At 43.7% G+C, this 20,525-nt stretch overlaps 1 long non-coding RNA gene across 1 annotated transcript; it reads right to left on the bottom strand.

Annotated features, from left to right (window-relative positions):
• Positions 1-5,064: 5,064 nt before the first annotated feature.
• Positions 5,065-17,880, bottom strand: LOC133056951 (uncharacterized). Its single transcript, XR_009692944.1, has 2 exons — positions 17,431-17,880; positions 5,065-5,356 (listed from the first exon to the last, which is right to left on the bottom strand). It is a non-coding gene; the product is annotated as an uncharacterized LOC133056951 (long non-coding RNA).
• Between the last annotated feature and the right edge of the window lie 2,645 nt (positions 17,881-20,525).

Raw genomic sequence — 20,525 nt, 5'->3', positions numbered from 1 at the left:
ACTGTTGCTTCCTGACCTGCATACAGGTTTCTCAAGAGGCAGGTCAGGTGGTCTGGTATTCCCATCTCTTTCAGAATTTTCCAGTTTATTGAGGTCCACACAGTCAAAGGCTTCAGCATAGTCAATAAAGCAGAAACAGATGTTTTTCTGGAACTCTCTTGCTTTTTCAATGATCCAGTGGATGTTGGCAATTTGATCTCTAGTTCCTCTGTCTTTTCTAAAACCAGCTTGAACATCTGGAAGTTCACGGTTTAAGTATTGCTGAAGCCTGGCTTGGAGAATTTTGAGCATTAATTTACTAGCGTGTGAGATGAGTGCAATTGTGCAGTAGTTTAAGCATTCTTTGCGATTGTCTTTCCTAGGGATTGGAATGAAAACTGCCCTTTTCCAGTCCTGTGGCCGCTGCTGAGTTTTCCAAATTTACTGGCATATTGAGTGGAGCACTTTCACAGCATCATCTTTCAGGATTTGAAATAGCTCAACTGGAATTCCATCACCTCCACTAACTTTGTTTGTAGTGATGCTTTCTAAGGCCCACCTGACTTCACATTCCAGGAAGTCTGGCTCTAGGTGAGTGATCACACCATCGTAATTATCTGGGTTGTGAAGATCTTTTTTGTACAGTTCTTCTGTGTATTCTTGCCATCTCTTCTTAATATCTTCTGCTTCTGTTAGGTCGGTACCATTTCTGTCCTTTATCGAACCCATCTTTGCATGAAATGTTCCCTTGGTATCTCTAATTTACTTGAAGATATCTGTAGTCTTTCCCATTCTGTTGTTTTCCTCCATTTCTTTGCATTGATCACTAAGGAAGGTTTTCTTATCTCTCCTTGCTATCCTTTGGAACTCTGCATTCAAATGGTCATTAGGTCCCTGCAATATTTTAGTGTAGCTACCTGTAGGCTCCCCTTGAGGAGTAATTCAATCCCAAGCTTCAAGGGCCACTGTTTTTCATTGTTCATGCAACGAAGAGGGCACTGTATTTTAGCTTCTATAGCGTCATTTGTCTGGTGCCAGTTAGCATCTCAAAAGTCATTTGATTTCAGGGAGCTCCTGCTCAAGCATTTCTGTTAGCATGATCTCTGGCTATATCTTGAAATCACATTGTCCATTGAGGATACTCTCCTGGTTTAAGGAGGGCTTTTATTAAAATCCTCCAATCATAGGGAATAGAGGTTCCAATAGAAGACACCATAGCATTTAGAATCTCTCTAGTAAAAGGCGAATGTGGGCCATACATAGTTACAGCCTTTTTCATTTGTTGCATGTGAAGAAAGTTAGTACCTTCATATTGAGGTATTATCTGCTTTTGAGCGTCAGCATTTCTTAAAACTGGAAAGGTGGGAAAACCATCGGCTTCAGAGACTTGTGATTGCAAAGCCAGCAATTCGGAGAGTCTCGGTTGTGAAGAGGGTAGATTATTGTTACTCAGAAAGGTGTTGTCACTTTTAATGTTAAAAGGTGTCTTAAGGGAGTCATTGTCAGAATCATTAGGTTCTATCAAGGGAGAGACTTTGGGATATGTGCCCTCTGGCAGGGGAGGAGTGCTTGGAGCAATGGGGCAGGGTTAGTACGAAAATTCTGAAATATCTTATGTTGTTCTAATTGGCCTTTTGTAAGGCTTCATCGTCTAATTCATATTCATGTAATGAGTGTTCTGCCTGTTGCCGAATATCAGGAGGGCTAGAATTACCTTGTAATGGCAGACATGGCTTCAATGAGAGCCCATAGGGGCCAGAAATCTATCAGAATATTTTTTCCCTGTCTGATGGCTCGTTCAACATTCTCTTTGACCTGATGCCAAATTTCTAAATCAAAACTCCCTTCATCAGGGAACCAAGGGTTACATTCAACCTCTGTCTGAAGGCAAGCCTCTATTTGCTGGCGTGAAACCGAAAACCCCTGAACTTTAAATAAGTGGTAAAGTAAAGTAGAAAAGTGATGGGGCTTTCCAGCCATTTCACCCATGTCTTAATACTTACTGGCCTCAATAGGCCCTCTGGGGTCACTCCGTCCGAATCTTGCCACGTGTACCAGAGTCCCTGTTTCTGGGCACCAATTGTTGGTCCTTTATTGGACCAGAAGCTGGTGGTCTGGAGTCGATGATGAGAGAGTGAAAGAAGGAAAGAGGCTAACATTCGCTGGGTTATGCAGCCAGCTTTTGTGCTCCAGGGAATCAGCCAGAATTTGAGAGAGAGAGAGAGAAACAAAGAAAGAGAGAAAGAAAGAAACAAATGGGGACCCAAGCTCTGGTGGAGCAAAGGTGTTTTAATCAACATAGTGTGGACATATATACTGTCTTACAAGGTAGTTATTCTCAGCAAAGTTAAAGATTAAAATTCCAGACTTACAAAACATAAGGCAATCCCTGTTAAAGAGACAGTTGTAAACAATCACTTTTTCCCGTATGGTTCACAAGAAGGAAGAGGGTACTTATCACCGTATTGAAAAACTAACAAAGGAAATGGCTGGATTCCTCAGCCCTGGGAAAGGCGTGCCTCTCCTCTTAATTCTTGAATATTCAGGAATTAATAAGGACCAGAGGATTCCTGACAGATCCAAAACAGCACACAGGAAGCCTCCTGTTAAATGCTTCCTGACACTCTGCCATGAAGTTCTCCTTTCTAGAAAGACTTAGGGAATCTAGATAACTACATTTCTCTTCCTACCTCCTGGTTCCTGCCTACCACAGCACCCTTCGACTCTAATAAAGGCAGAACTCCAGGTCTGTGCACCCTCTCTCTCCTCCCCACTGGCCATTGTCGTGTTAGGCCACAGGATGTGAGTAATAACCCTTATTGTTTCAAAGCTACCAGATGGTTGCTGCTTAGCTGCATTCTATAATAGTAATAAGAACCACAAGGGCCCATCCAACATTTGCACCAGCTGAGGAAATATTGGCAGGAAGCGTTGGTGGGGTGAGGATCTCCCACGTGTAGTAATGGTTAAATTGTTATTACTTTGTCTTCCTTGAATGTTTTTCATTGTTTCTGCATTTTTTTTCACATCTCAGATTAAATTTATTCCTTGGAACTTTGGGAAGGCCTAGAAGGCTATGAGCTTCTTCGTTGGCTCAGATGGTAAAGAATTTGCCTACAGTGTAGGAGACTTGGGCTCAGTCCTTGGGTTGGGAAGATCCCCTACAGAAGGAAATGGCAACACACTCCAGTATTCTTGCTTAGAGAATCCATGGTCAGGGGAGCCTGGCAGACTACAGTCCATGAGGTCACAAAGAGTCAAACATGACTGAGCAACTAACTCTTCACTTCGCTTAGGAGGTTCAAGTTTTACTACAGTCATGGAGATGAGGGTATGGATGTCCCAGGAAGCGCCTATACAGCCCTGCTCTCTTACAAATGTCACAAGGATTAGGCAAAAACACTATGATATTACCACGAGTCCATGCTCACTCTGCTCACCACATGACAGCCCAGTAAATCTGAGAGATGAGGTACTGAGGCAAGGAATATGACTATTTAGAAATTCAGCTGACCAAGAAGATGGCAGACTAATGTCTCAAAATGACCATCTTGTTGGGTCTGGATGCCAGGTTCTTTTATAGAACCAAAGAGGGAAGCAAGGAGGAACCAAAGTCAAAATGCAGAATAGAGAGAGAGAGGCAATGAGGAAGTAAAGTTAAAAGGGCCATAAGTCTTGCAAAATATCTCTGGGAAGGGCCAACCTTTGGAAGGAGTGTGTTAATCTCTTCTTTTCTTTGCAGACATTCACAGATGGGCAGGGACAGATTATCTCTCTATAAGCTGAACAAAGTCACTCTAGTTTAACAATTAGGCAGAGGGGCAGGGTCCTTTGAGGCAGGCCATTATGTATGATTATAATAACAACAGCAATGAAAAGCAGGTCAAAGAAACAGTTCCAACACAGAGTCAGAATTGATTCTTCTCTGCAACAATTCCCCAATGTCAAAAAGTTCATTCCACAATCTTGTGGAAAAGGGGAGTAGTGAGCATTCTGCTTAATCAGATGGATCTTTCTGGGAGTGTCTGCCATTAGTGCCTCTGTTCCAAATGCTGATATTTGTCTTCTTTTTGTTCCTCTTTGGAAAGTGCCTACTTGACACCTGTAGACTTAGAAATGCTGAACTTCAAACCCAGGAGGCAGCATTTCAAGTTAAGGAGTTTGGTGCTTTTCTATAAGTGGGAAGATTTAAGAGTCAGGGCTCATTAAAATTTTGTCCTTGGTATGTGCCTCAGCTCTCTGTAATCCTATATTCTCAGAATGTCCTCAAGGTTCACCATAGGGAGTGGCTGCAGTCTGATGACTGCTAGATGGCAGGTATTCCCCTTCCTTGGGGCTCACTGTCTCACATTGAAGGGCTACACTCACTGATTCCATTTCTCAGGTCTTCTTCTCTTGGCCAGGAAGATGACCAATATTTGGGACACATTTCATGATCACCTTTGTCCCATGGCACTGGGAGGCTCATCCCAGATCTGGCAAAAATTCTTCATATGCACTCCAGATGCTAGATTTTTGAACAGGCCCCATCAATAGTTAAAGATTCTCTGGATTCTGCCTAATTTAATCCAGGAGTCATTTTTCCTTGTTGCTTCTCCCCATATCTAGAGCCACACTATTGCAATTATTTTATGTTATAAATGAGATTTTCTCAAAATGTTTAGCCATAGAAGTTTTGTTGGAAGCCTGATTACACACTAGCTACTGTAATGTTATAAATTAGACAGGATATAAGCAATGCTGCTAGTAACATTGATAATGACATAGTGCAGCAGGGAGACAAAAAGCATGATTTGAAAACAAAGAATAAATTTAAGCAATGATTATTATAACTAACTATAATCCAGTTGCAATAATCAAGCAACCAAAGGAGCCATAACTGATTTTATGAGCTATCTGCAGTTTCATTGTACCAGTCATTCACACTTTATGCACGGCTTAACCTTTGCAACAAGCATATATATTAGTGGCAGGATCAACCAGGTAGAGAGAATAAGACAAATTTATCCATAACTATCTAGATTAGATTAGCCTCTGCTTAATAATAGCTCATCCATGTGCAATAAAGCCAACCTAATACAGGAGTGGCAGTGAAGGAAAGTACAGGATTTATTGCAGGAGTCATACAGGATTTATTACACCAAGCAAGGAGTCCAGGCAGCTAGTGCTTAAAAAACCCAAACTCCCTGATGGCTTTCAGGGAAAGGTTTTTAAAGACAGTGAAGTAGAGGGTTGCAGCGTGTGTGATCAGCTCATGGATGTCTTCTGATTGGTTGGTGGTGAGGTAATCAGGAGTCAACATCATCAAGCTTCCAGGTTCTATGTCCTTGTGGGGAGCATACAGTTAACTCCTTCTACCTGGAGGGGGCTTCTGTACCTGCAAACAGCACAAAGGATTTGGCTCAGAATATTTTCTATAGTCCTTGAGGAAGAACTAAAGGTCCTTGAGTATTGAATGGATAAGCTAGTATTATTTTGTCTTGCTTGACTGTTTTCCTTTGTTTCTGCATTTTCTCAATTTGCTGATTAAATTTTTTCCTTGGAACAGGGGAGAGCCTAGGAGGCTAAAGGTTTATTACAGACATGGGGTGTAAGGATGTCTTAGGAAGCCCCCAAGGGTCCTGATCAGTTACAAACATCACAGGGATTAAGGTAAAAAGTCATGACCTCTGGATACGACACATAGTGTCAACAAAGCTACAGTGTCTATAGATTGGTAGCTGACAATGACGATAAGACCTCAAATTCTTTTTTTTAAATTAATTTAACTGGAGGCTAATTACTTTACAATATTGTAGTGGTTTTTGCCATACATTGACATGAATCAGCCATGGGTGTCCATGTGTTCCCCATCCTGAACCCCCCTCCCACCCCCCTCCCCATTCCATCCCTCAGGGTCATCCCAGGGTACTGGCCCTGAGTGCCCTGTCTCATGCATTGAAACTGGACTGGTCATCTATTTCACATATGGTAATATACATGTTTCAATGCTATTCTCTCAAATCATCCCACCCTTGCCTTCTCTCACAGAGTCCAAGAGTCTGTTCTTTACATCTGTATCTCTTTTGCTGTCTTGCATATAGGGTCATCATTACCATCTTTCTAAATTCCATATTTATGTGTTAATATACTGTATTAGTGTTTTTCTTTCTGACTTACTTCACTCTGTATAACAGGCTTCAGTTTCATCCACCTCATTAGAACTGATTCAAATGCATTCTTTTTAATAGCTTCATAATATTCCATTGTGTATATGTACCATAGCTTTCTTATCCATTCGTCTGCCTATGGACATCTAGGTTGCTTCCATGTCCTAGCTATTGTCAACAGTGCTGTGATGAACATTGGGGTACACGTGTCTCTTTCAATTCTGAAGACCTCAAATTCTGATTGATCTCTTGGTTAGGATAAATGGGGAATAGTTAAAGAGAAAACCACAGGCTCAGAATGGCATCACTTTCCCTGAAGCTCATGATACCAAACCTAGGTTTAACATCTGACCTAGCTGGTAGCTTCCACCTTCTGCAGGAATGAAGACTTAGTCAGCCAGTCTGGAAATTTCTGGTGAGCACCCTGGAGGTAATCTGTCTCCTAGGTCCTTTCCATCCTCAGGAGGAAGAAGCAATCTGCCTGACCTCTTTTCCTAAACAGTGCTGAAATGCATATCACTGAAAATTGACCATACTAAGAGTAAATACATTTCAACTGTGTTAAATTCACTCCCATCACCACTGTCCAGCTCCAGAAAATTTTCATCTTACAAAATTACAACTGACCTTTTAGATGTTGGTGAAACATTCAAAAATTGTAAAACACAGAGATGATCAAATAGACCTGCAGTGTCCCCAGCCTGCTACTTTGTGCTCTTTGACCTGGGTCACTTCACTGAACTCACACAACGAGCTGTGGGGCTGCAGACTGCTCATTCCACAGGTGAGAAAACCAAGGCTTCAAAAGGTGAAGTCATGTGTCTAAGAACCCCCTGCCAATGAGAATGGCAGAGCTGGGGATTTGAGCAGGATTCAGTGTGATTTCCAAGCCCGGGTTCTTTTTAAGTACCCCACAGCCTCCTAAGCAGGGTGGGGACAGAGAGTGACAGAGACAAGTGTCCTACTAGTCCAGCAGACTGAGCAGATATCCCAAACAGAGATGGGACACAAGTAGGACAGGACAAGGGAGCCAGAGGCGTCCCCAGAGCCCCTGGATAGAAGACCGGCTGGCGACTTTGGGTCCACGTAGCAGGGACCAGACACAGAGGACAGGGCCCCACACCCAGCCCTGGGTAGGGGACAGTCTGACCTGGAAGCTGATGGAGGAGAGCTGCACAGACTCTGTGACTCAGATGGTGCTGACTTCACCAAAGGGCATGCGGCGTTCATATTGCATGAAGCTCTTCCCATTGACCATCACTTGTCAAGATGAGAGCACATACCAGTAGTGATCCCTGGCCAGGTGGGAGCACACTTGAGCCTCTGGGACTCCTGCCTCTAGAAGTTTTGACCTGTGTCTATAGTTTTCACATCAATCCTCTGTAGGTCTGGGCATCAGTCTTCAGATCTGTATCAGTTACAAGAACATGCTTGGGACCTGAAACGCATCCAAACACAACCTCTACCTTTATGTCAGGTAGCAGGATGAGGGGGTGGGGACATCCACATTCACACAGAGAAGCACAGACATGGATGTGCTCACTCCCCTTCCCATCTCCCCAAGCTCAGAGATACTGCTCTACTTCCAAAAGCAATGTGCAATGCCCTGCAAAGCAAAGCCATTAATAACATCTGGATAAAGGCAGCAACAATGTAACAGAAACACAGATGTTCCCAGGGACCTAGAGTGGAAAAAGAGCCACAACAGAGGATTGGATTTAAAGATCCAGGAGGCCAAAAAAGCACCATGGTGACTTATCTAGTGCTTATTTCCAGAGTTAAAGAAGCAAGAGGTGAGGAAGGAGCCAAGATGGCGGAGGAGTAGGACGGGGAGACCCCTTTCTCTCCTACAAATTCATCAAAAGAATAACTGAACGCAGAGCAAACTTCACAAAACAACTTCTGATCGCTAGCTGAGGTCATCAGGCACCCAGAAAAGCAGCCCATTGTCTTTGAAAGGAGGTAGGACAAAATATAAAAGATAAAAAGTGAGACAAAAGAGCTAAGGACAGAGATCCCTCCCGGGAAGGGAGTCTTAGGCGGCATTGCTTGGGGTAGGGTCCGGGCCTGAGTGCCCTGAGGACAATCGGAGGGAGCTTCTGTGAGTTGCCAACTTGAAAGGTGGGAGACCAAAAGAGAGAAAATTAACCGGCCCGAACACACTGCTGGCCGTTCGCAGAACAAAGGGACCGAGAAAGTCCAGAGAAGAGCTCGCAGGCTGTGAACCAGCCCAGCCCCGCCAGAGGCAGGAGGCAGGGGGGAGGGGAAGGTCGCGGCGAGACACAGGGCGCAGGCACCCGACCGGCGTGGGCAGGGACTGGGGCTGGGGACGCGGAGGGCAGAAGGCGCGCGCACCCGACTGGCGCCAGCGGAAGCTGAGACTGGGTCCGCGGAAGGGAGTGGGCGCGCCACACCTGGGGAGAGTGCGCCCACCAAGCCCCTGGCTGCCTGGACCGCTCTGACGGGGAAGGCACAGAGAGCAGGCGCAGCTTTTTGTTCCGCGCTTTTGTGGAACACCCAAGGGCTGGAACCTCGCGCAGCGCAGGGCGCACTCCATATAGAGCAGCCGGGAGCCTGAGCAGCGCAGACGGAGAAAACAGCGTCAGCCCGTCCCGGCAGCGCCAGCCAGGCCGTCCCCGCAGCGCCAGCCCCTCCCCACAGAGCGACGGAACTAGCTACCTGAATAAGAGTCCACCTCCGCCCGCCTGTGTCAGGGCGGAAATGAGGCTCTGAAGAGACCGGCAAACAGAAGCCAAATAAACAAAGGGAACCGCTTCAGAAGGGACGGGTGCAACAGATTAAAATCCCTGTAGAAAACACCGACTACACCGGAAGGGGCCTGTAGATATCAAGAAGTGTAAGCTGGAACGAGGAGCTATCTGAAACTGAGCCAAACCCACACTGACCGCAACAGCTCCAGAGAAATTCCTAGATATATTTTTACTTTTTTTTTTTTAAGTAAGAAAAAAAAAATTTTTTTTTATTTTCTTTATTTTTTATTTTTTCTCTTTTATTTTCCTTTAAAATTCCCTATTACTCCCCCATTACTCCTTAACTTTCATTTTCATAGATTTTTACGATTTTTTTAATTAGGGGGAAAAAAAATTTTTTTTCTTTCTTTTTTTTTCTTTTTTCTTCTTTTTTTTTCTTTCCCTTTTCTCTTCTATTTTCTATTTTTCTTTTTCTCTTATTTCTTTTAAAGTCCTCTAGTACTCCTCTACTACTCCTTAATTTTCATTTTCAATACACTATAACCTTACAAAAAAAAAAAAAAAGAAGAGAAGCCCTATTTTTAAACAGAAGATTATTCTCTCCCGATCTTGACTCTCTGTTTTCTACCTCAGAACACCTCTATTTCCTCCTTTCCCCTTCTCTTCCCAATCCAATTCTGTGAATCTTTGTAGGTGTCTGGGCTACGGAGAACACTCTGGGAACAGACAGCTGCGTAGATCTGTCTCTCTCCTCTTGAGTCCCCCTTTTTCTCCTCCTGCTCATCTCTATCTCCCTCCTCCCTCTCCTCTTCTTCATGTAACTCTGTGAACCTCTCTGGGTGTCCCTAATGGGGGAGAATCTTTTCGCCATTAACCTAGAAGTTTTATTATTAGTGCTGTATAGTTGGAGAAGTCCTGAGACTACAGGAAGAATAAAACTGAAATCCAGAGGCAGGAGACATAAGCCCAAAACCTGAGAACACCAGAAAACTCCTGACTACATGGAACTTTAAGTAATAAGTGACCGTCCAAAAGCCTCCATACCTACACTGAAACCAATCACCACCCAAGAGCCAATAAGTTTTAGAGCAAGACATACCACGCAAATTCTCCAGCCATGCAGGAACATAGCCCTGAACGTCAACATACAGGCTGCCCAAGGTCACACCTAACACATAGACCCATCTCAAAACTCATTACTGGGCACTCCGTTGCTCTCCAAAGAGAAGAAATCAAGTTCCACGTGCCAGAACACCGACAAAAGCTTCCCTAACCAGGAAACCTTGACAAGCCAATCGTCTAACCCCACCCACTGGGTAAATCCTCCACAATAAAAAGGAACCACAGACCTCCAGAATACAGAAAGCCCACTCCAGACACAGCAATCTAAACAAGATGAAAAGGCAAAGAAATACCCAACAGGTAAAGGAACATGAAAAATGCCCACCAAGTCAAACAAAAGAGGAGGAGATAGGGAATCTACCTGAAAAAGAATTTAGAATAATGATATGATTATGATCCAAATCTTGAAAATGATCCAAAATCTTGAAAACAAAATGGAGTTACAGATAAATAGCCTGGAGACAAAGATTGAAAAGATACAAGAAATGTTTAATAAAGACCTAGAAGAAATAAAAAAGAGTCAATTAAAAATGAATAATGCAATGAATGAGATCAAAAACACTCTGGAGGGAACCAAGAGTAGAATAACGGAGGCAGAAGATGGGATAAGTGAGGTAGAAGATAAAATGGTGGAAATAAATGAAGCAGAGAGGAAAAAAGAAAAAAGGATCAAAAGAAATGGGGACAACCTCAGGGACCTCTGGGACAATGTGAAACGCCCCAACATTCGAATCATAGGAGTCCCAGAAGAAGAAGACAAAAAGAAAGGCCATGAGAAAATACTCGAGGAGATAATAGCTGAAAAGTTCTCTAAAATTGGGAAGGAAATAGCCACCCAAGTCCAAGAAACCCAGAGCGTCCCAAACAGGATAAACCCAAGGCGAAACACCCCAAGACACATACTAGTCAAATTAACAAAGATCAAACACAAAGAACAAATATTAAAAGCAGCAAGGGAGAAACAACAAATAACACACAAAGGGATTCCCAAAAGGATAACAGCTGATCTATCAATAGAAACCCTCCAGGCCAGAAGGGAATGGCAGGACGTACTGAAAGTAATGAAAGAGAATAACCTACAACCTAGATTACTGTACCCAGCAAGGATCTCATTCAGATATGAAGGAGAATTCAAAAGCTTTACAGATAAGCAAAAGCTGAGAGAATTCAGCACCACCAAAACAGATGCTAAAGGATCTTCTCTAGACAGGAAATGCAGAAAGGTTGTATAAATGTGAACCCAAAACAACAAAGTAAATGGCAATGGGACCACACCTATCAATAATTACCTTAAATGTAAATGGGTTGAATGCCCCAACCAAAAGACAAAGATTGGCTGAATGGATACAAAAACAAGACCACTATATATGCTGTCTACAAGAGACCCACCTCAAAACAAGAGACACATACAGACTAAAAGTGAAGGGCTGGAAAAAAATATTTCACACAAACGGAGACCAAAAGAAAGCAGGAGTCGCAATACTCATATCAGATAAAATAGACTTTCAAATAAAGGATGTGAAAAGAGACAAAGAAGGACACTACATAATGATCAAAGGATCAATCCAAGAAGAAGATATAACAATTATAAATATATATGCACCCAACATAGGAGCACCGCAATATGTACGGCAAACACTAATGAGTATGAAAGAGGAAATTAATAGTAACACAATAATAGTGGGAGACTTTAATACCCCACTCACAACTATGGATAGATCAACTAAACAGAAAATTAACAAGGAAACACAAACCTTAAATGACACAATGGACCAGCTAGACCTAATTGATATCTATAGGACATTTCACCCCAAAACAATCAACTTCACCTTTTTCTCAAGTGCACACGGAACCTTCTCCAGAATAGATCACATCCTGAGCCATAAAATCTGGTCTTGGAAAATTAAAAAAAATTGAAATCACTGCAGTCATCTTTTCTGACCACAGTGCAGTAAGATTAGATCTCAATTACAGGAAAAAAATTGTTAGAAATTCAAACATATGGAGGCTAAATAACACGCTTCTGAATAACCAACAAATCATAGAAGAAATCAAAAAAGAAATCAAAATATGTATAGAAATGAATGAAAATGAAAACACAACAACCCAAAACCTATGGGACACTGTAAAAGCAGTGCTAAGGGGAAGGTTCATAGCATTACAGGCTTACATCAAGAAACAAGAAAAAAGCCAAATAAATAACCTAACTCTACACCTAAAGCAATTAGAGAAGGAAGAAATGAAGAACCCCAGGGTTAGCAGAAGGAAAGAAATCTTAAAAATCAGGGCAGAAATAAATGCAATAGAAACTAAAGAGACCATAGCAAAAATCAACAAAGCTAAAGGCTGGTTTTTTTAAAAAATAAACAAAATTGACAAACCATTAGCAAGACTCATTAAGAAACAAAGACAGAAGAACCAAATTAACAAAATTAGAAATGAAAATGGAGAGATCACAACAGACAACACTGAAATACAAAGGATCATAAGAGACTACTACCAGCAGCTATATGCCAATAAAATGGACAACTTGGATGAAATGGACAAATTCCTAGAAAAGTATAACTTTCCAAAACTGAACCAGGAAGAAATAGAAGATCTTAACAGACCCATCACAAGCAAGGAAATCAAAACTGTAATCAAAAATCTTCCAGCAAACAAAAGCCCAGGACCAGATGGCTTCACAGCTGAATTCTACCAAAGATTTAGAGAAGAGCTAACACCTATCTTACTCAAACTCTTCCAGAAAATTGCAGATGAAGGTAAGCTTCCAAAGTCATTCTATGAGGCCACCATCACCCTAATTCCAAAACCAGACAAAGATGCCACAAAAAAAGAAAACTACAGGCCAATATCACTGATGAACATAGATGCAAAAATCCTTAACAAAATTCTAGCAAACAGAATCCAACAACATATTAAAAAAATCATACACCATGACCAAGTGGGCTTTATCCCAGGAATACAAGGATTCTTTAATATCCGCAAATCAATCAATGTAATACACCACATTAACAAATTGAAAGATAAAAACCATATGATTATCTCAATAGATGCAGAGAAAGCCTTTGACAAAATTCAACACTCATTTATGATTAAAACTCTCCAAAAAGCAGGAATAGAAGGAACATACCTCAACATAATAAAAGCTATATACGACAAACCCACAGCAAGCATCACCCTCAATGGTGAAAAATTGAAAGCATTTCCCCTAAAATCAGGAACAAGACAAGGGTGCCCACTCTCACCACTACTATTCAACATAGTGTTGGAAGTTTTGGCCGCAGCAATCAGAGCAGAAAAAGAAATAAAAGGAATCCAGATAGGAAAAGAAGAAGTGAAACTCTCACTGTTTGCAGATGACATGATCCTCTACATAGAAAACCCTAAAGACTCTTCCAGAAAATTACTAGAGCTAATCAATGAATATAGTAAAGTTGCAGGATATAAAATTAACACACAGAAATCCCTTGCATTCCTATATACTAACAATGAAAAAACAGAAAGAGAAATTAAGGAAACAATACCATCCACCATTGCAACAAAAAGAATAAAATACTTAGGAGTATATCTACCTAAAGAAACAAAAGACCTATACATGGAAAACTATAAAACACTGATGAAAGAAATCAAACAGGACACAAACAGATGGAGAAACATACCGTGTTCATGGATTGGAAGAATCAATATTGTCAAAATGGCTATTCTACCCAAAGCAATCTATAGATTCAGTGCAATCCCTATCAAGCTACCAATGGTATTTTTCACAGAACTAGAACAAATAATTTCACAATTTGTATGGAAATACAAAAAACCTCTAATAGCCAAAGTAATCTTGAGAAAGAAGAATGGAACTGGAGGAATCAACCTGCCTGACTTCAGACTCTACTACAAAGCCACAGTCATCAAGACAGTATGGTACTGGCACAAAGACAGAAATATAGATCAATGGAACAGAATAGAAAGCCCAGAGATAAATCCACGTACTTATGGACACCTTATCTTTGACAAAGGAGGCAAGGATATACAATGGAAAAAAGAAAACCTCTTTAACAAGTGGTGCTGGGAAATTTGGTCAACCACTTGTAAAAGAATGAAACTAGAACACTTTCTAACACCATACACAAAAATAAACTCAAAATGGATTAAAGATCTAAATGTAAGACCAGAAACTACAAAACTCCTAGGGGAGAACATAAGCAAAACACTCTCCGACATAAATCACAGCAAGATCCTCTATGACCCACCTCCCAGAATATTGGAAATAAAAGCAAAAATAAACAAATGGGACCTAATGAAACTTAAAAGCTTTTGCACAGCAAAGGAAACTATAAGCAAGGTGAACAGACAGCCCTCAAAATGGGAGAAAATAATAGCAAATGAAGAAACAGACAAAGGATTAATCTCAAAAATATACAAGCAACTCATGCAGCTCAATTCCAGAAAAATAAATGACCCAATCAAAAAATGGGCCAAAGAACTAAACAGACATTTCTCCAAAGAAGACATACAGATGGCTAACAAACACATGAAAAGATGCTCAACATCACTCATTATTAGAGAAATGCAAATCAAAACCACAATGAGGTACCATTACACGCCAGTCAGGATGGCTGCTATCCAAAAGTCTACAAGCAATAAATGCTGAAGAGGGTGTGGAGAAAAGGGAACCCTCTTACACTGTTAATGGGAATGCAAACTAGTACAGCCGCTAAACAGTGTGGAGATTTCTTTAAAATCTGGAAATAGAACTGCCATATGACCCAGCAATCCCACTTCTGGGCATACACACTGAGGAAACCAGATCTGAAAGAGACACATGCACCCCAATGTTCATCGCAGCACTGTTTATAATAGCCAGGACATGGAAGCAACCTAGATGCCCATCAGCTGATGAATGGATAAGGAAGCTGTGGTACATATACACCATGGAATATTACTCAGCCGTTAAAAAGAATTCATTTGAATCAGTCCTAATGAGATGGATGAAACTGGAGCCCATTATACAGAGTGAAGTAAGCCAGAAAGATAAAGAACATTACAGCATACTAACACATATATATGGAATTTAGAAAGATGGTAACGATAACCCTATATGCAAAACAGAAAAAGAGACACAGAAATACAGAACAGACTTTTGAACTCTGTGGGAGAAGGTGAGGGTGGGATGTTTCAAAAGAACAGCATGTATACTATCTATGGTGAAACAGATCACCAGCCCAGGTGGGATGCATGAGACAAGTGCTCTGGCCTGGTGCACTGGGAAGACCCAGAGGAATCGGGTGGAGAGGGAGGTGGGAGGGGGGACCGGGATGGGGAATACGTGTAAATCTATGGCTGATTCATATCAATGTATGGCAAAACCCACTGAAATGTTGTGAAGTAATTAGCCTCCAACTAATAAAAAAAAAAATAAATAAATAAAAAGTGTCTAGAAAGAGAAATCCTATATCTTCAAAAAAAAAAAAAAAAAAAAAAGGTGCACCTAGAGTTGCAGGTGAAGGTGTGGAAGGAGACTGAAGCCTTAACCTTACAAGGAAATGGTCATCTTCTCTGTACAAAGGTGTTGCTCACGTGACTGTTTAAAGACTGTCCACAGCACCCGATGGGGCTGGGGGACAGGCAGCTAAAGGGAAGGGAGGAGAGTTCCTGCTCACCTTGAACTCTGAGCTCTATATCTAGAAGCAGAGCTCAAATTGACTCCCCCTCTGGGAGGGCGTCTGCATCTTCCTCTCCTCGGGCTCCAGCTTCTTTTCTGCTTCCTGTCGCAGACCACATACCCGCTGTTTTCAAACCAAGGGCTGAAGTGGAAGGCGCCTGGTCTGAAAGTTCCCAGCAAACCTTTGTGGTGGGAAGTCAGACAGGGCTGGGTGTGCTGGCTTACTGCCAAGGGTGGGACCAGGAGGTGCTCACACTTTGACTGACATCCATCCAGGAATCTGCATACAGCCTGTGCGGCTGGCTGGTACCTGTCTCTAGTCTGTTGCCATCACTTTTGCTCACCTAATTTGCACTTAGTGTGTTTTTGTGCAATTACTGCATTTTGCCCTTAGAGTATCATTTTCTAAAAATAAGGAGAAAATGGGTAAAGAAATTTGTGTCCAAAATGGAAGTGGAGAAATGTGCCTAGAAGTGAGAGACTTTGGGGTCAAGTAGTGTGGCTCGTTAGAGGCCAGCCTGTGTCTGCTCAGCTGGGAAAGGGGACAAGTGGAAAGGACGGGGACACTGACGGCCCATGCACAGATTTGGTGTCTAAGAGGGCGACAGAGAATAAACAGTAGCTCTCCAAGGGTAGGGACGTCAGTGTGCATGACTTTCCCTCAGTGGAGGTTGGTGTGTGTCTAGGAAGCCCTCTTCTTCCCCACCCACAGGAAGCCCTCAGTCAGCCCACTTGCCCAACCCCTTGGGACGCTGAGGCAGGAGAGGCTCCTACTGCAGGGCCGGGCCCAGCACACGGTGAGCACAGAGGCCGCCTGACTGGGGCTGTGCCCTCTTTGCCTGTCTCCTCCCACAGGGCTCTCTCTGTGGGCACCTCCTTTCTCCAGGTTCGGGGAATTAAGGCACCTCTCTCCTTGGCCACTTTCCATCTAAGAGCCTTCAACAAGTGGCCTCCACCTCTACGAGGCTCAATTTTACATGTGTGACATGGGGTTATAAGGGTTTAAACCAGCTGGCCCCAACCTTTGTGGCAAAGGGACCGGTTTTGTGGAAGATTATTCTTCCAAGGACAAGGGGATGCAAGTGATGGGGAGTGGCTGTAAACACAGATGAATCTTCATTAACTTGCCTGCCACTCACTGCCTGCCGTGTGGCCCAATTCCTAAGGAGCCCTGGACCAACACTAGTATATGACCTGGAGGTGGGGGACCCCTGGTTTAAACAAGGCATCCTGTGATGGGGCCTCCACACAGGAAGTCAAAAGGCACAGAAGGAAGCCCTTTGCACCCCACAGTGCAGGAGCACCTAGCTCCCCCTTAACTCCTGAGATGGTCCTTCTCACACACCCTCGACCTGCCCTGCCTTGCTCTCTTGCCCCTCAGAGAGCAGACACCTCCTCAGGAGGCCTTCCCTGCTGCTCCCAGTCTCCTAACAACTCTAAACACTTTCAGAGCTCCTGCAGTGGGCCAGACACCATTCAAACTCACTCAATGTGCTACCTTGCTTAATCTTTCCCTCAGATCTGGGCAGTGACTCCAGGATTAACCCCATTATATAGATGCAGAAACTGAGGCCCAGAGGGGTAAAGTAACTTGCTTGAGGTCATCCAGCTAGTAAAAGTTTCAACACAGAGAGGCCATCTTTAAAGTACGTCCCCTTTGCTGCTATGCTGGGTCGTTACCCACCCCAGAAGCCCTGCTCCCTCCCTGCAAGACGACCATCATCTTTCCAGTTATTACTTAGAGCAGTAGAGGCACCCACAGTGAGCTCAGTAAACGTTTGTCAGATGCAGGAATCCTGGGGATACTCACCCGCTGCAGTCCTGAGCAGCACCCAAGAGATGGTCGTGGAGAAGAAGTTGTGTCTGCCCCTCCGTGTTCTTTTTAGGTTGCTGCGCCCCTCCTCTGTCACCTGCAGGAGCTGTTTTCTTAGAACCCCAGAGCTGCTTCCTGTCCGCTGAGGCACAACCCACCCCCAGCCCCGGAACTCACGGGGTTTCTGTAAGGAGACTGGGCCTCCACCAGGGCCATCTCTCCACCACCTCTGTGGCCTCTATTGCTTTACACACTGGCCAGGAAGACCACTGCACCCAGAGGACTTAAAAATATATAGAAACCAAAGCAACTGGACTGTTACTCAATGGGGAGGATCCAGGAGATGATGTAGGTTTAGAGAAAGGGAGAAAAGTAGGGAGGAGAGGAGAGGGTGGAAGTGGGTGCTCCTCACCCAAGTTCCTTTCCCCTCTGCTCACCTCCTGTGATCTGCACCGAGACCCAATAGTGCATAGAGGTTCATGTTGGCTCAGAGATCCTGACCACACTCATACTGCAGCGAGCTTCTAGACATCACTGGTCCTGAGAATGTGGCTGTCTCTTGCGGGTCCAGACAAAAACAGAACTGCTTGGTGGCGTCCAGGCAGCTGGGTGCTACTGGTGCACAGGGTGGAGGTTGTGCTGGGAAGGCCTGTTTATACCCATTTTCCAGATAGGGAAACTGAGGCTCAGAGTGTTTAAAGGTCATTCCTAAAGTCACACAGCTCATTAGTGATAGCCTGAGCCATATGAGGCTTCTTTGGGCCTCAAAAAGGAATCTCTTCCCTCTAAAATTCTATTCCTCACATAAAAACCTAGTCATGGAGGGATTTCCCTGAAAGTTTAGTGGTGAGGACTCTGTGCTTCCACTGCAGGGAGGATGGGTTCAATCCTTGGTCAGGGAACTAAGAACTTTATATAGCATGGTGCAGTCAAAAAAAAAAAAAAAGAAAGAGAAAGAAAAGAAAAACAATACATTAGCAGATGGAAAGAAATGTTTTATAAATATTAATAGAAAACCTTATCATAAGGTTACCTTATGTTTGTGTTTAATGATGCCCCAGGAGCTTCTGATCCCTCCTCTCTAAGAATTTCTCTCTCTCTTCCCTCCTCTTCTCTCCCTTTATTCTGGGCTGTAGACTGGGGAGCAGAGAAGATTCAGACATACTAAAACTTTCTGAATGACATGGAGGTGGGTCACTATGTTGAATAAATGTCTTTAACTGGCTCCAGCACCTTGTTAAAGGAAATGACTGACTGAAACAGAGACTAGGGTCAGCTGGGTAGCAAAGTGGGGTGGGGAGGAAACGCACAGCAACAATAGACTTACCTGAAGTCAAGCGGGTCCCCGCCATGTGTTCGAGACAGGGTCCTGTGGTCCAGCCTGGACGAGCAGCTGAGGGTCCTACAGGCACCAGGTGGGGAGCAGGGGAGCGGGTGCCCAGGGCCACACACAGGTCTGCACCTATCTCCCTTCTGGCACTTGCCTGCGTTCTCAGAATTTGCAAAGACTGACTTCTTTGAGACGTTCTCATAGATGGAGCCCACTTGCCTCCTCCATCCACCCTTCATCCCCACTGTATTCCCAAATCAACTAGAATATGACTGGATTTAAGGGGAAGATGACACATTTGGAACAGAATGGAGGAAAAGAAGGAGAGATTCTTTGCAATCCTCTTCAACACCAGGAATACGGGAAATGTTTCCTCATTGACTGGAATAGGAAGCAACTGGAACTCTCATTCACCACAGGTTGGAGTGTAAAATACAACAGCGTTGGAAACTTGTTGGTGGATTACAATAAAGTTAATCCTCTACCTCTCCTATGTCCTGGCTCTTCTGCTCCTAGATATTCACCAAAGAGAGATAAGAACAGATGTACATGTACTTAATAGCTTCACTCATCACAGCCCCTCACTGGAAACACAACTGTTCAACAGGAGAAGGGGAACAGTGAATGCTCTTTGCAAACCCTTGGACTATAGCCCACCAGGCTCCTCTGTCTGTGGATTTATCCAGGCAAGAATATTGGTACAGGTTGCCATTCTCTCCTCCGGGGGATCTTCCCAACTCAGAGATCCAACCCATGTCTCCTGGGTCTCCTGCATTGGCAGGCACATGCTTTAGTACTGAGCCACCTGGGAATTGCCTGCTATGGACTAGCCCTCAGCAAGAAAATGGGACTGAAGATAAAGGCAAGGTCTTCAGTGAACCTCACCGTTGAGCACATAGAGCCAGACACAAGTGAGCACACACTGGGAGCATTCTGATAACATAAAATCCAGTAACAAATCAGAAAAGTAATGGCTTATGAGGGGCACCAAATGGGAGGGACCCGAAGGAGTCATCTGGGTGCTGGAAATGTCCTGGAGCTTAACCTGGATGGTGGTCATGCAGCTGTTTATAGCATAAAAACTCATCCAGCAGACTAGGGTCTGTGTGTTTACATGGACCGAACCTCAATAAAGTCTGTTTAAAAAACGCCACAGGCCATGTACGGTGGCACAGTACGTGAGAATCCACCTCGACATGCAGAAAACGTGAGTTTGATCCTCAGTCCTGGAAGACCCCACATGAGGTGGAGCAACTAAGTCCATGTGCCACAATTATTGAGCCCAGGTTCTAGAGGCCGCTTGCTGTAAATACTGAATCCCACACCCCTACGGCCTGTGCTCAGCAACAAGGAAAGGTCAGCAACGAGAAGCCCGTGCACGGCACTGAAGAAGCCTCCCATCTGCTACAACTAGAGAAAGCCAGCGCAAAGCAATGAAGAACAAACACAGCCAAAGGAAAAGAAAGTAAATAAGTGAATTTTTTAAAATTTAGAGACCACCCCCAAACTCACAGAGCCCAGGGAGAAACAGGGACAGCTAGAGTTCAAGGGGACACGCACTTTGACATCTCCAGGTGATTTGGAAGTGAGTCACAGTGAGTCCAGCCCAAAAAGGAGAGCCCAGGTTCCTCTGCTCCAGCCCTGTAGAGAGGGCCTACTGCCAAACCCGAAGGCCAATGGGTTTTTGGATGAATCAAGACTGTAAGGAGGCGTCTCCAAGACCTAGGGCCTGGCACAGCTGACCTCAGCAACCTGGCATCAC

This window comes from Dama dama, chromosome 5 (assembly GCF_033118175.1).
Source record: "Dama dama isolate Ldn47 chromosome 5, ASM3311817v1, whole genome shotgun sequence".
Classification (NCBI taxonomy): domain Eukaryota; kingdom Metazoa; phylum Chordata; class Mammalia; order Artiodactyla; family Cervidae; genus Dama; species Dama dama.
The sequence above is the reverse complement of the archived record's forward strand: the minus strand, read 5'-3'. Positions and strand labels throughout refer to the sequence as shown.